Raw genomic sequence first — 13,861 nt, 5'->3', positions numbered from 1 at the left:
GTATAACTCATTGATTAGGCCACAACTTGAGTACTGTGTGCAGTTCTGGTCACCTCATTACAGAAAGTATGTAATTGCACTAGAGAGGGTACAGAGCAAATATACGAGGATGTTGCCGGGACTGGAAAAATGCAGCTATGAGGAAAGATTGGTTAGGCTGGGGTTGTTCTCCTTGGAACAGAGAAGGTTGAGGGGAGATTTGATTGAAATGTACAAAATTGTTAGGGGCCTGATTAGCGTGGATGTGAAGGGCCTATTTACCTTAGCAGAGAGGTCAGTGACTCGGGGGCATAGATTTAAAGTAATTGGTAGAAAGATTAAAGGAGAGATGAAAATGTTTTTCACCCAGAGGGTGATGGGGGTCTGGAACTCACTGCCTGAAAGGGTAATAGAGGCAGAAGCCCTCAACTCATTTGAAAGGTGTCTGGATATACACCTCCAGTGCCGTAACCAACAGTGCTAAGGAACAAATGCCGGAAGGTGGATTAGACTGGGTGGCTCGTTTTTCAGCCGCGCAGATATGGGCAAAGTGGCCTCTTTCTGTTTCGTAAACTTTCTATGATTCTATTTTCTCATATCTTGTGAGGAATGCTGAAGCCAAATTATGCACCATGCATCCCTGCTTGAGATCAGATAATTCAGCACAAACCATGGCTTGAATCTGGAGTGATATTGGTATGTATGACTCGATACCGCATTCTGCCGCTCTGTGATAGATTCCACCACTAAGCCACCAGAAGACTGACTGCAATATTTCCTGTTATTGGATCTGCAATTGTTGAATTGTAAAGATTTTCATTGTACCACTATCAGAAAAGACTCGACAGAGCTCCTTTCTTGATGAAAGAGACTGAGCGGTGACCTAATGGAGGTCTTTAAAATTATGAAGGAGTTCAAGAGGTTAGACATAGAGAAGATGCATATGAACATATGAATTAGGAGCAGAACTAGGTCATTTGGCCCCTCGAGCCTGTTCCGCCATTCAATAAGATCGTGGCTGATCTGTTTGTGTCTTGAATTCCACACTCCCATCTACCCCCGATAACCTTTGATTCCCTTGCCTAACAAGAAACTATCTATTTCCGCCTTAAAAATATTCAATGACCCTGCCTGCGCCATCCTCTGAAGCAGACAGTTCCAAAGTCGCACAACCCTCTGAGGAAAAAAGTTCTCCTCATCTCTGTCCTAAAAGGGCGACCCCCTAATTTCAAAGCAGTGCCCCCTCGTTCTAGACTCCCCACAAGAGAAAACATCCTTTCCACATCCACCTTGTCAAGACCGTTCAGGATCTTATATACTTAAACTCCAGTGAAAACATGTCCAGTTTGTCCAACCTTTCCTCATAAGACAACCCTCTCATACCAGGTATCAATCCAGTAAACCTCCTCTGAACCGCCTCCAGTGCCTTTACATACTTCCTTAAATAAGGAGACCAAAACTGCACACAGTATTCGAGATGTGGTCTCAACAATGCCCTGTATAACTGAAGCATAACATCCTTACTTTTATTTTCAGTTCCTCTCATATTATAGGATAGCATTCCATTAGCTTTCTTTATTACTTGCTGTACCTGCATACTACGTTTTGTGACTCCTGCACCAGCACACCTAGATTCCTCTGCACCTCAGAATTCTGCAGTTGTTCTCCATTTAAGTAATGCTCTGCTTTTTATTCTTCCTGCCAAAGTGAACAACTTCACATTTTCCCACATTATAGTTCATCTGCCAGATTTTTGCCCACTCACTCAACCTATCTGTATGGGTCTGCAACCTCCTTATGTCCTCGTCACAACATACTTTCCTACCTATCTGTGTGTCATCTGCAAATTTAGCTACCATGCCATCGCTCCTCTCTTCTAAGTCATTGATATAAATTGTAAAAAGTTGAGGCCAGAGCACAGACCCCTGCAGGACTGCACTCGTCACATCCTGCCAATCAGAAAAAGACCCATTTATGCATACTCTCTGTTTTCTGCCATCCAGCCAATCTTCTTTCCTTGCTAATATGTTACCCCCTGCACCATGAGCTCCTACTTTATGCATTGACCTTTTATGTGGCACCTTGCCAAATGCCTCTGGAAATCCAAGTACAGTATGTCAACAGGTTCCTCTTTATCCACAGCGCAAGTTACTCCTTCAAAGAACTCCAGTAAATTGATTAAACATGAATTCCCTTTCACAAAACCATGATGACTATTCCCGATTGCTTTGAGTTTTCCTAAGTGGCCAGCTATAGCCTCCTTAATGATCGATTCGAACACCTTCCCCACAACAGACGTTAAGCTAACTGGCCTGTAGTTACCCGTTTTCTGCCCCCCCCCCCCCCACCCCAACACACCCTTCATGAATAGAGGGGTTATATTTGCTACTTTCCAGTCTGATGAAACCTTTCCAGAATCGAGAGAATTTTGAAAAATTATCACCAATGCATTTACTACCTCATTAGCCACCTCTTTTAAAACCGTAGGACGAAGTCCATCAGGACTGTCAGCCCACAGCTCCTTCAGTTTGCTCAGTACCACTTCCTTGGTGATCGTAATTTCACCAAGTTCCTCTCTTCCTTCCACCTCCTGATTTACAGCTATTACTGGAATGTTTTTTTGTATCCTCTATAGTGAAGACAGAAGCAAAATATTTGTTCATTTCATCTGCCGTTTCCTTCTTATCTACTATTAACTCCCCATTCTCACTCTCGAGAGGACCAACACTCATTTTATTTACTCTTTTCCTTTTTAAATACCTGCAGAAACACTTGCTATCCATTTTTACATTTCTAGCTAGCTTCTCATACTCTAACTTCTTTCTCATGATTAACCTTTTTGCCATTCTCTGTTCTTTATATTCTGACCAATCATCTGACCTGCCACTCATCTTTGTGCAATTATATGTTTTTTCCTTAAGTTTGATGCTTTCCTTAACTTCTTTAGTTAACCATGGATGGTGTGTCCTCTCCTTAGAACTTTTCTTTCTCGTAGGAATATACTTATTCTGAGTATTCTGAAATATCCCCTTAAATGTCTGCCACTGCTTCTTTATTGATCTATCTCCTAGCCTAGTAACCCAGTTCACTTCAGCTAGCTCAGCTTTCATGCATAGTTGCCCTTGCTTAAGTTTAAAATAGTAGCCTTAGACGCACTCTTCTCTCTTTCAAACTGGGTGTAAAATTCAGTCATATTGTGGTCGCTACTAACTAGAGGTGCCTTTACTCTGAGGTCATTAATCCTGTCATATTACACAATACCAAGTCTAATATAACCTATCTACACATTCTCCTTTGTTATCTCTTGCCCCACCCCCGCTTTACTTGCTTAAAACCTTTCACATTTCTAATATTTGCCAGTTCTGAAGAAGGGTCACTGACCTGAAGCGTTAACTCTGCTTCTCTCTCCGCAGATGCTGCCAGACCTGATGAGTATTTCCAGCATTTCTTGTTTTTATTTCAGATTTCCAGCATCCGCAGTATTTTGCTTTTATTAATATAACCTGCTCTCTGGTTGGTTCCAAAATGTGCTGCTCTAAGAAACTGTCTCGAAAGCATTCTATGAACTCCTCATCCAGCTACTATTGCCAATCTGATTTTTCCAGTTTATATGTAGAGTAAAATCACCCATGATGTTTCTGTTTACGGGGAAATCCCAAACTAGGGGCATGAATATGAGATAGCGACTAAAAAATCAAATAGGGAATTCAGGAGAATTCTCTTTATCCAGAGAGTGGTTCGAATGTGGAACACTCTACCACATAGAGTGGTATTTAGAGGGGAAGCTAGGTAAGTAGATGAGGGAGAAAGGAATAGGGAGATATGTTGATTGGGTTGGATGAAGTCATGTGGGAAGAGGCCTGTTTTGAGCATAAACAGTGGCAGAGGCCAGTGGGCCAAATGACCTGTTTCTGTGTGGTGTAATTCTGTGTATTTTCCACTCTTGCTTCTAGACACTGTCATACTGAACACTCTGAGACTGTGCGACTCGTCTGACTCCTTGGGCTATTAGACCAGATAACAATGTCTCTGACAATAAGTAAATGCTTTTGTGTCTTTAGCTGTGTCTTTGTACCGCGCAACCAGGGCGGCTGTCTAAAATATCATGACTGTGAGAAGTGCATCATGGCTCAATGGGTAACTGACCATACAAATCAGGAAATATATAATTCTTTTGATGTGCAAGCATAAGTAGATAAAGCAGTAGAAAAGGCCAGTAGTGTTTTGGATTTTATACATGGGGCATAAAGTGAAAATATAGAAACATAGAAAATGTATTCCACAGAAGGGGGCCATTTGGCCCATTCGAGCAAAGAGCAAAAAGAGTAAGAACTTGCGATACGTTTGTAGTATCCACCCACCTATTTCATCTCATCATATCACCATATCCTAGAGATGGTGCAGGAGGGAGGGGTTCAGATTTTTGGGACATTGGGACCGGTTCTGGGGGAGGTGGGACTATTACAAATTGGACGGTCTACACCTGGGCCGGACTGGAACCAATGTCCTTGGGGGTGCTTTTGCTAACGCTGTTGGGGAGGGTTTAAACTAATGTGGCAGGGGGTTGGGAACCAAATGAGGAGGTCAGTGGACAGTAAGGAGGTAGTAACTAAAGCCTGTAAGGAACTAGATAATGAAGTCAGCGTGACTAAGGGAAAGAGTAGGCCGGGATCAGATGATGAAAGCAAAGGGACTGGTGGTCTGAGGTGCATTTGTTTTAATGCAAGAAGTGTAGTAGGTAAGGCAGATGAACTTAGGGCTTGGATTAGTACCTGGGAGTATGATATTGTTATTACTGAGACTTGGTTAAGGGAAGGGCATGATTGGCAACTAAATATCCCAGGATATCGATGCTTCAGGCGGGATAGAGAGGGAGGTAAAAGGGGTGGAGGAGTTGCATTACTGGTCAAAGAGGATATCACAGCTGTGCTGAAGGAAGGCACTATGGAGGACTCGAGCTGTGAGGCAATATGGGCAGAACTCAGAAATAGGAAGGGTGCGGTAACAATGTTGGGGCTGTACTACAGGCCTCCCAACAGCGAGCGTGAGATAGAGGTACAAATATGTAAACAGATTATGGAAAGATGTAGGAGCAACAGGGTGGTGGTGTTAGGAGATTTTAATTTTCCCAACATTGACTGGGATTCACTTAGTGTTCGAGGTCTAGATGGAGCAGAATTTGTGAGGAGCATCCAGGAGGGTTTTCTAGAGCAGTATGTAAATAGTCCAACTCGGGAAGGGGCCATACTGGACCTGGTGTTGGGGAATGAGCCCGGCCAGGTGGTTGAAGTTTCAGTAGGGGACTACTTTGGGAATAGTGATCACAATTCCGTAAGTTTTAGAATACTCATGGACAAAGACGAGAGTGGTCCTAAAGGAAGAGTGCTAAATTGGGGGAAGGCCAACTAAACCAAAATTCGGCAGGAGCTGGGGAATGTAGATTGGGAGCAGCTGTTTGAAGGTAAATCCACATTTGATATGTGGGAGGCTTTTAAAGAGAGGTTGATTAGCGTGCAGGAGAGACATGTTCCTGTGAAAATGAGGGATAGAAATGGCAAGATTAGGGAACCATGGATGACAGGTGAAATTGTGAGACTAGCTAAGAGGAAACAGGAAGCATACATAAGGTCTAGGCGGCTGAAGAAAGACGAAGCTTTGAAAGAATATCGGGAATGTAGGACCAATCTGAAACGAGGAATTAAGAGGGCTAAAAGGGGTCATGAAATATCTTTAGCAAACAGGGTTAAGGAAAACCCCAAAGCCTTTTATTCATATATAAGGAGCAAGAGGGTAACTAGAGAAAGGATTGGCCCACTCAAGGACAAAGGAGGAAAGTTATGCGTGGAGTCAGAGAAAATGGGTGAGATTCTAAACGAGTACTTTGCATCGGTATTCACCGAGGAGAGGGACATGACGGATGTTGAGGTTAGGGACAGATGTTTGATTACTCTAGGTCAAGTCGGCATAAGGAGGGAGGAAGTGTTGGGTATTCTAAAAGGCATTAAGGTGGACAAGTCCCCAGGTCCAGATGGGATCTATCCCAGGTTACTGTGGGAAGCGAGAGAGGAAATAGCTGGCGCCTTAACAGATATCTTTGCAGCATCCTTAAACACGGATGAGGTCCCGGAGGACTGGAGAATTGCTAATGTTGTCCCCTTGTTTAAGAAGGGTAGCAGGGATAATCCAGGTAATTATAGACCAGTGAGCCTGACGTCAGTGGTAGGGAAGCTGCTGGAGAAGATACTGAGGGATAGGATCTATTCCCATTTGGAAGAAAATGGGCTTATCAGTGATGGGCAACATGGTTTTGTGCAGGGAAGGTCATGTCTTACCAACTTAATAGAATTCTTTGAGGAAGTGACAAAGTTGATTGATGAGGGAAGGGCTGTAGATGTCATATACATGGACTTCAGTAAGGCGTTTGATAAGGTTCCCCATGGTAGGCTGATGGAGAAAGTGAAGTCGCATGGGATCCAGGGTGTACTAGCTAGATGGATAAAGAACTGGCTGGGCAACAGGAGACAGAGAGTAGCCGTGGAAGGGAGTTTCTCAAAATGGAGACGTGTGACCAGTGGTGTTACACAGGGATCCGTGCTGGGACCACTGTTGTTTGTGATATACATAAATGATTTGGAGGAAAGTATAGGTGGTCTGATTAGCAAGTTTGCAGACGACACTAAGATTGGTGGAGTAGCAGATAGTGAAGGGGACTGTCAGAGAATGCAGCAGAATATAGATAGATTGGAGAGTTGGGCAGAGAAATGGCAGATGGAGTTCAATCAGGGTAACTGCGAGGTGATGCATTTTGGAAGATCCAATTCAAGAGTGAACTATACAGTAAATGGAAAAGTCCTGGGGAAAATTGATGTACAGAGAGATTTGGGTGTTCAGGTCCATTGTTCCCTGAAGGTAGCAACGCAGGTAAATAGAGTGGTCAAGAAGGCATACGGCATGCTTTCCTTCATCGGACGGGGTATTGAGTACAAGAGTTGGCAGGTCATGTTACAGTTGTATAAGACTTTGGTTCGGCCACATTTGGAATACTGCGTGCAGTTCTGGTCGCCACATTACCAAAAGGATGTAGATGCTTTGGAGAGGGTGCAGAGGAGGTTCACCAGGATGTTGCTGGTATGGAGGGCGCTAGCTATGAAGAGAGGTTGAATAGATTAGGATTATTTTCATTAGAAAGACGGAGGTTGAGGGGGGACCTGATTGAGGTGTACAAAATCATGAGAGGTATAGACAGGGTGGATAGCAAGAAGTTTTTTCCCAGAGTGGAGGATTCAAATACTAGGGGTCACGAATTCAAAGTGAGAGGGGAAAAGTTTAGGGAGGATATGCGTGGAAAGTTCTTTACGCAGAGGGTGGTGGGTGCCTGGAACGCGTTGTCAGCGGAGGTGGTAGACGCGGGCACAATAGCGTCTTTTAAGATGTATCTAGACAGATACATGAATGGGCAGGAAGCAAAGAGATACAGACCCTTAGAAAATAGGCGACAGGTTTAGATAGAGGATCTGGATCGGCGCAGGCTTGGAGGGCCGAAGGGCCTGTTCCTGTGCTGTAATTTTCTTTGTTCTATTCCTTTCTCCCTCATGTACTTATCTACCTTCCCTTTAAATACTTCCATGCTACTCCTTGTGTTAGCAAGTTCCACATTCTAAACACTCTCGGGGTAAAGAAGTTTCTCCTGAATTCCCCATTGGCAATGCCACAGTGAGAGTATTGTGTGCTGTTTTATGTGGAGAGGACATGCTGAGCATACAATGTAGATTCAACAGGATGGTGTCTGGGATAGGAAACTACAATTAAAGACGTGAGATATTGAGACTATTTTCACTGGAGCAGAAAAGACTAAGAATGAATAGAGAGAGACTGGCCTGAATTTTATTTCCGTGCCCACTTTGAACTCGGCGGCCTTCCGTCGCAGAAGTACTGCCAAAGAGCCCCCGCGATGTTATGCGTGGGGCTCCTTTAAATAGAATGATGACGTAGAGAGGGCGACCGCCCTGTCCGGGCAACGGCGTCCGGCGCCACCGTCCAGGCGCTGGCGCCATTTGTAAAGGGCTTTAAGCCCTTAAGAGGTAATTTTAATTTTTAACATTACAGTACTTAGAATTTTTAATTAACAATTAATAAAGATATGGAGGTCCTTTTCCTAACCCATGCAATGGTCATTTCAATGGCCGATATGACCAACACTTGCCTGTTTCCCTACCCGAACTTCCCCGCTCCCCCACCCACAATCTTCCAACTTTTACACTTCGACCCCTTCCCACATCAAATAAAAAGTGATTTCCCCGCTCCCCCACCTCTCCAGCGCTGAAAATTTTATTCCTCCCCCCTCCCCACCAGGTTCTCACCTTGGAACCCTATAGTTCCGAAGGCGCACGAAGGATGAACAGTGGCTGTAAAATCGGCATGGAATGGCTGCCGCCTGCAGGTAAGTAAATTTGCATGTCTTTATTTATTTGAAAATTCAGATGAAGGGCCAGGCAGCGGGGGGCCGCAATGAGGTCCCCCCACCAGCAGTAATATGCGACAGGCCCTTCTCGACGTCGCAGGTCGAGGTAGGCCTCTCCCCACAGACATTTACCGGCCCCTCCGCCGCGACCCAAGGCATTGAGGGGCTGGTAAACGTCAGCCTGCTATTTTCTCAGGTGATGGATTCAATGACGAGGGATGATCGATTTCATATTCTCCGCAATCTCTCCGGAGAGAGATTTGGAAAATATTTCCTTCTGCGGAGCACGGAATGCTTTGCCACAGGGATTAGTTGATGCATCTTTTAGAGTAGGTAAATATTTTAAGAACTGGAAGAGACAAAGCTCTGGGGAGAGAGAGCAATGCAGTGGGATTATTTTTGGATTGCTGTAGCAAAGAGCTAGCATCGATATGATGGACCAAATGGCCTCTGTGGTGAAACATCTATGGTTCTGAGTCCATGTTTTGTTGACTGGTCTGCATTGGGTTGGATGATTCTCAACTGGAGTCACAGTGCGGATGCTACAGTTAGCCTCAGTACCTAAATGGGGGAAAATATCAGCTGGGATTGCTGTTCAGGTAGTGAATGTGCAGACAAGATTAGGCTGAGCCACAATTTTCCTGACAGTTGAAAATCTTATCGAGGTTCAGTCTGGGCCCACGTGTGACCAATAGCCTTGGTAATTGAAGAGACCGATCAAACCATGCCCAATATCAGCGTGTCTCCAGTAAAGAATGGGTGAAAGTTAGGAGTTGGTGGCAAATTGGGCGGATAATTGACATTGAGCTCTACAATTTTCTACACACTGGTAACTGAATTTGTGATCACAGCTGGGCTGCACTCCAAAATGAGTCTAGTGGAGGTCACTACTCTTGGAGTGCTCTGTTTCTCCAATTCTGGCCCTTCTCTGATTTTTATCACTCCACTGTTGACCATTGTGCATTCAGCTGCCTAGGCCCTAAACTCTGGGGTTACCTCCCTAAACCTCTTCAGCTCTCTACCCCTCTCTCCTTTAAGGCGCTCCTTTAAAACCCTACTTTTTTGACCGTGCTTTTTGTCACCTGCCCCATTATTTTCTCATGTGGCTCAGTGCCAGATTTTATCTAGTTACATTCCTGTGAAGTGCCTTGGGATGTTTTACTATGTTAAAGGTGCTATATAAATGCAAGTTGTCTGTCAGAATTTTTGTGCCTGACTGTTCTAAGCCTTATGAAAGAGGACCCTGATTTGGCACAGCACAGTCACATGTCTGATCATCTTGATTAGCTTTGTTTCCACAGTTTGATGGTAGTCTCATTTACTTTGTGACTGAACCAATTGCATTGTAGCCATAAAAAGTTTGAGTTCTTTACATCCACCAAAGAAAAAACAGGTAGATTACACCCTAGTCTTTGTAAAGTGTACTGAGTTACCAATACAGTTAATATTTTAAATTATTTCCCCCAAAAATTGAGTGGCCAATGAAAGATGTGCATTTATACAGCATCTTTCACTTGTAATATGGATACCTTTAAGGAGAGGCTAGACAAGCATGTAAAGGAGAAGGGAACAGAGGGTTATGCTGATGAGTTACATGAGGAAAAATGAGGGGGAGGCTTGAGTGGAGCATAAATGCTAGCATGGACTGGTTGGGCTGAATGGCCTGTTTCTGTGTTATACATCCTATGTAAAATGCAGCAACCAATTTGCACACAGCAAGTTCTCGCAAACAGCAATGTGATGATCTGTTTTAGTGATGCTGGTTGAGGGATGAATTTGACCAGGACAATGGGGAGAACTCCCCTGCTATTCTTCAAAAGAGATATTTTACATCCACCTGAGGCAGCACATGGGGCCTCGGTTTGACGGCTCATCTGAAAGACAGCTCCTCAGACAGTGCAGAACTCCTTCAGTACGACGCTAGGAATGTCGGCCTAGATTTTGTGCTCCAATCTCTGGAGTGGGACTTGAACCCACAAACTTCTGTGACAAAGGCAAGAGCTCTACCAACCTGAGCCACAACTCATTCTTTGTCATATGATCTTTGACAGTGAGCATCAGTGGGGTTACCTGAAGGTAGCATGCAACGTTGCTGAGTTTGACCCCATCCCAGCTGCACATCCATACGCGGCATTCGAGAGATGAAGCAGTAACCCTGAATGACTTTTCCCCTCTCTCTAACCAGTGGTACTGGCGCCAATCATAGTGCCTCACCAGATGCTCTCGATGGGATCAACTCAATGCAGGCCATATAATTTGAATCTGAAATATTCCCAATCTCTCTGGCTCTGTTGTTTACAGTCTAAACCCGCCTGACCTTCAGGGAACTGTAACCATTTTTTTTTCAAATAAATAAGATTAAGATTCACTTTTCCGATTCAGGACAGAAGCTAGACTGTGAAGCCCCAGAGTTAAAATGGACCTGATAAGCTTAGAAAGGCTGGGAAGCAGGAAGGAAGAACAGGAAATCATATAGGGAAAGGGCAAGGAAGCAGGATTTAGAGTCAGCAAGTGCTAGCACTGCCACAGGAACAATGGCCTGAACGGCATCTTGTACTGTATTTTGTTTAATCTGAAATTGGAGGATCAACAGGGGAAGGGCCAAAGTGGGCTAAATGTTATGTGCAAGCTGCTTTTGTTTTTTAACTTGCTAAAGCTGAAAGCTCAGTGCTTCTTGGTGAGCTGACGTGGAATTTTCCAGCCCTGTATTGGGTGTAGCAAATAAATATTTATTCTATCTTCTTATTCACAGGTATGTAATTAAAGCGACTTGAACCCATGACCTTCTGACTCAGGCAAGAGTGCTACCTCTGAGCTAAGGCTGATCCCTTAAAGGAGAAGGGGATAAGATGTCCTGCACTCCTGAGTAAGCACAAGGGAGCAATTTTAGTCCCTGCATGCTTGAACCTTTTTATTTCAGTACTTGAATTTGATGCAGCTATAGGAAGAAAAGCTCGGGATAAGAGATGGTGCTACTGGATTACAAACATGCTGTGGCATAGAATGTCAGGGTACTTCTACCCATGTGGGGATTAGGTGGGGGTATGATGAATTAAGGCCAGCTGCTTTTCCTACAGGGTGTGATGGAAGATCAGAGGGTGAGTAATCTTAGGCTGCTGCTTTGTCATCTCCCAGCTGCTTACAGTTTGACATTGTCAGACCCTTCAAGGAAAGTTGCCTTCTGAATCTGAAGGGCAAAAACATTCCATTTTGTGATATTAACTTTATTTGAATTTGGTGGGGGATATCATGACACTTAATACAACAGCCAGGAAGTTGCATCACAAGTGAGAGATTGTATTGGTGTTGCATGATTTTATTTATTTGTTCATGCGATATGGGCATCGCTGACAACACCAGCATTTATTGCCCATCCCTAATTTCTTAAGAGAATGTGGTGATGAACCACCTCCTTGAAGCGCTGCAGTCCATGTGGTTTAGGTACACCCATAGTGCCGTTAGGAAGGGAGTTCCAGGATTTTGAGCCAGCATCAGTGAAGGGACGGCAATATAGTTTCAAGTCAGGATGGTGTGTGTCTTGGAGGGGATCTTGCAGGTGATGGTGTTCCCATGCCCCTCTGCCCTTGTCCTTCTAGGTGGTAGTGGTCACAGGTTTGGAAGGTGCTATCAAAGGAGGCATGGCAAGTTGCTGCAGTGCATCTTGTAGATGGTACACACTGCTGCCGCTGTGTGCTGGTGGTGGAGGGAGTGAATTTTTAAGGTGGTGGATGGGGTGCCGATCAAACAGGCTGCTTTGTCTTGGATGGTGTTGAGCTGCTTGTGTTTTTGGAATTGCACTCATTCAGGCAAGTGGAGAGTATTCCATCACACTCTTGACTTGTGCCGTGTAGATGGTGGACAGGCTTTGGGGAGTCAGGACGGAGGTTACTCGCCACAGAATTCCAGCCTCTGACCTGCTGTTGTAGCCATGATATTTATGTGGCTGCTCCAGTTAAGTTTCTGGTCAATGATAATTCCTAGGATGTTGATGGTGGGGTATTCAGTCCTGGTAATGTCATTGAATATCAAGGGGAGATGGTTAGATTCTCTCTTGTTGGACATGGTCATTGCCTGGCATTTGTGTGTGACGAATGTTACTTGCCACTTATCATCCAAGCCTGAATGTCGTCCAGGTCTTGCTGCCTGCGGTACAGGCTGCTTCAATATCTGAGGAGTAGAGAATGGTACTGAACACTGCAATCATCAGCGAACATCCCCATTTCTGATCTTATGATGGAGGGAAGGTCATTGAAGCAGCTAAAGGTGGTTAGGCCTTGGATACTATACTGATTAACTCCTGCTGAGATGATTGGCCTTCAACAAACGCAACCATCTTCCCTTGTGCCAAGTATGACTTGAACCGGTGGAGGGTTTCCCCCTAAATTCCCACTTTATTATTGCTAGGGTTCCTTGATGCCACACTCAAGTCAAATGCTGCCTTGATGTCAAGGGCAGTGACTCTCACCTCACTTCTGGGGTTCAGCCCTTTTGTCTGTATTTGAACCAAGGCTGTAATGAGGTCTGGAGCTGAACAGCTATGGCAGAGTCCAAGCTGAGCATCAGTGAGCAGGTTGTTACTAATTAAGTGTTGCTTGATAGCACTGTCAGTGATACCTTCCAGCACTTTTCTGCTGTTTGAGTATCGGCTGATGGTTCAGATATTGGCTGGATTGGATTTGTCCTGCTTTTTGTGGACAAGACATAACCTGGGCAGTTTTCCACATTGTCAGATAGAGGTCAGTGCTGTTGCTGTACTGGAATAACTCAGCTAGGGCGCAGCAAGTTCTGGAGTACAAGTCTTCAGCAGTTGCCAGGATGTTGTCAGGGCCCATAGCCTTTGCAGTATCCAGCGCCTTCAGCCGTTTCTTGATATCATGTGGAGTGAATTCAATTAGCTGAAGACTGGCATCTGTGATGTTGGAGACCTCGGGAGGAGGCTGTGAAGGATCATCCACTCAGCACTTCTGGCTGTAGATGGTTGCTAATGCTTTAGCCTTGTCTTTTGTACTGATGTGCTGGACTCCACCATCATTGAGGATGGGGAGGTTTTTGGAACACCCTGCTCCTGTTGTAAAACATATGTGCTCACATGTTGTAGAGAACCCTTCCAGCGACCAAGGACATGTCATCATTCATACATGAGAAGTGGTCACTTGGGTGCGATACTATAACAACAACAACTTTTCTTTATATAGTGCTTTTAATCTAATAAAATGTAGCAAGGCGCTTCATGGGAACATTATAAAGCAAAATTTGAAAATGAGCCATGTAAAATGATATTAAGGCAGATGGCCAAAAGCTTGGTCAAAGAGCTAGGTTTTAAGGAGCATCATAAAGGAGGAAAGAGAGTTAGAGAGTTAGAGAGGCAGAGAGGTTTAGGGAGGGAATTCCAGAGCAAGGGGCCTAGGCAGCTTAAGGCAT

General features: G+C 44.5%; 1 protein-coding gene across 3 annotated transcripts in view; it reads left to right on the top strand.

Annotated features, from left to right (window-relative positions):
• ccnyl1 (cyclin Y-like 1) overlaps positions 1 to 13,861 on the top strand; it is a 129,636-nt gene that overhangs the window by 5,637 nt on the left and 110,138 nt on the right. Inside the window, exon 2 of one of the 3 annotated variants that reach the window (XM_068036085.1) lies at positions 11,193 to 11,306. The exons of the other annotated variants lie outside the window; for them this stretch is intronic. The gene's annotated coding sequence lies outside the window, so the exon portion shown is untranslated. The remainder of the gene's footprint in view (positions 1 to 11,192; positions 11,307 to 13,861) is intronic. 3 annotated transcript variants of the gene reach the window in all.

This window comes from Heterodontus francisci, chromosome 7, assembly GCF_036365525.1.
Source record: "Heterodontus francisci isolate sHetFra1 chromosome 7, sHetFra1.hap1, whole genome shotgun sequence".
Lineage (NCBI taxonomy): Eukaryota > Metazoa > Chordata > Chondrichthyes > Heterodontiformes > Heterodontidae > Heterodontus > Heterodontus francisci.
Note: the sequence above shows the minus strand (reverse complement) of the source record. Positions and strands in the feature narration are given on the sequence as shown.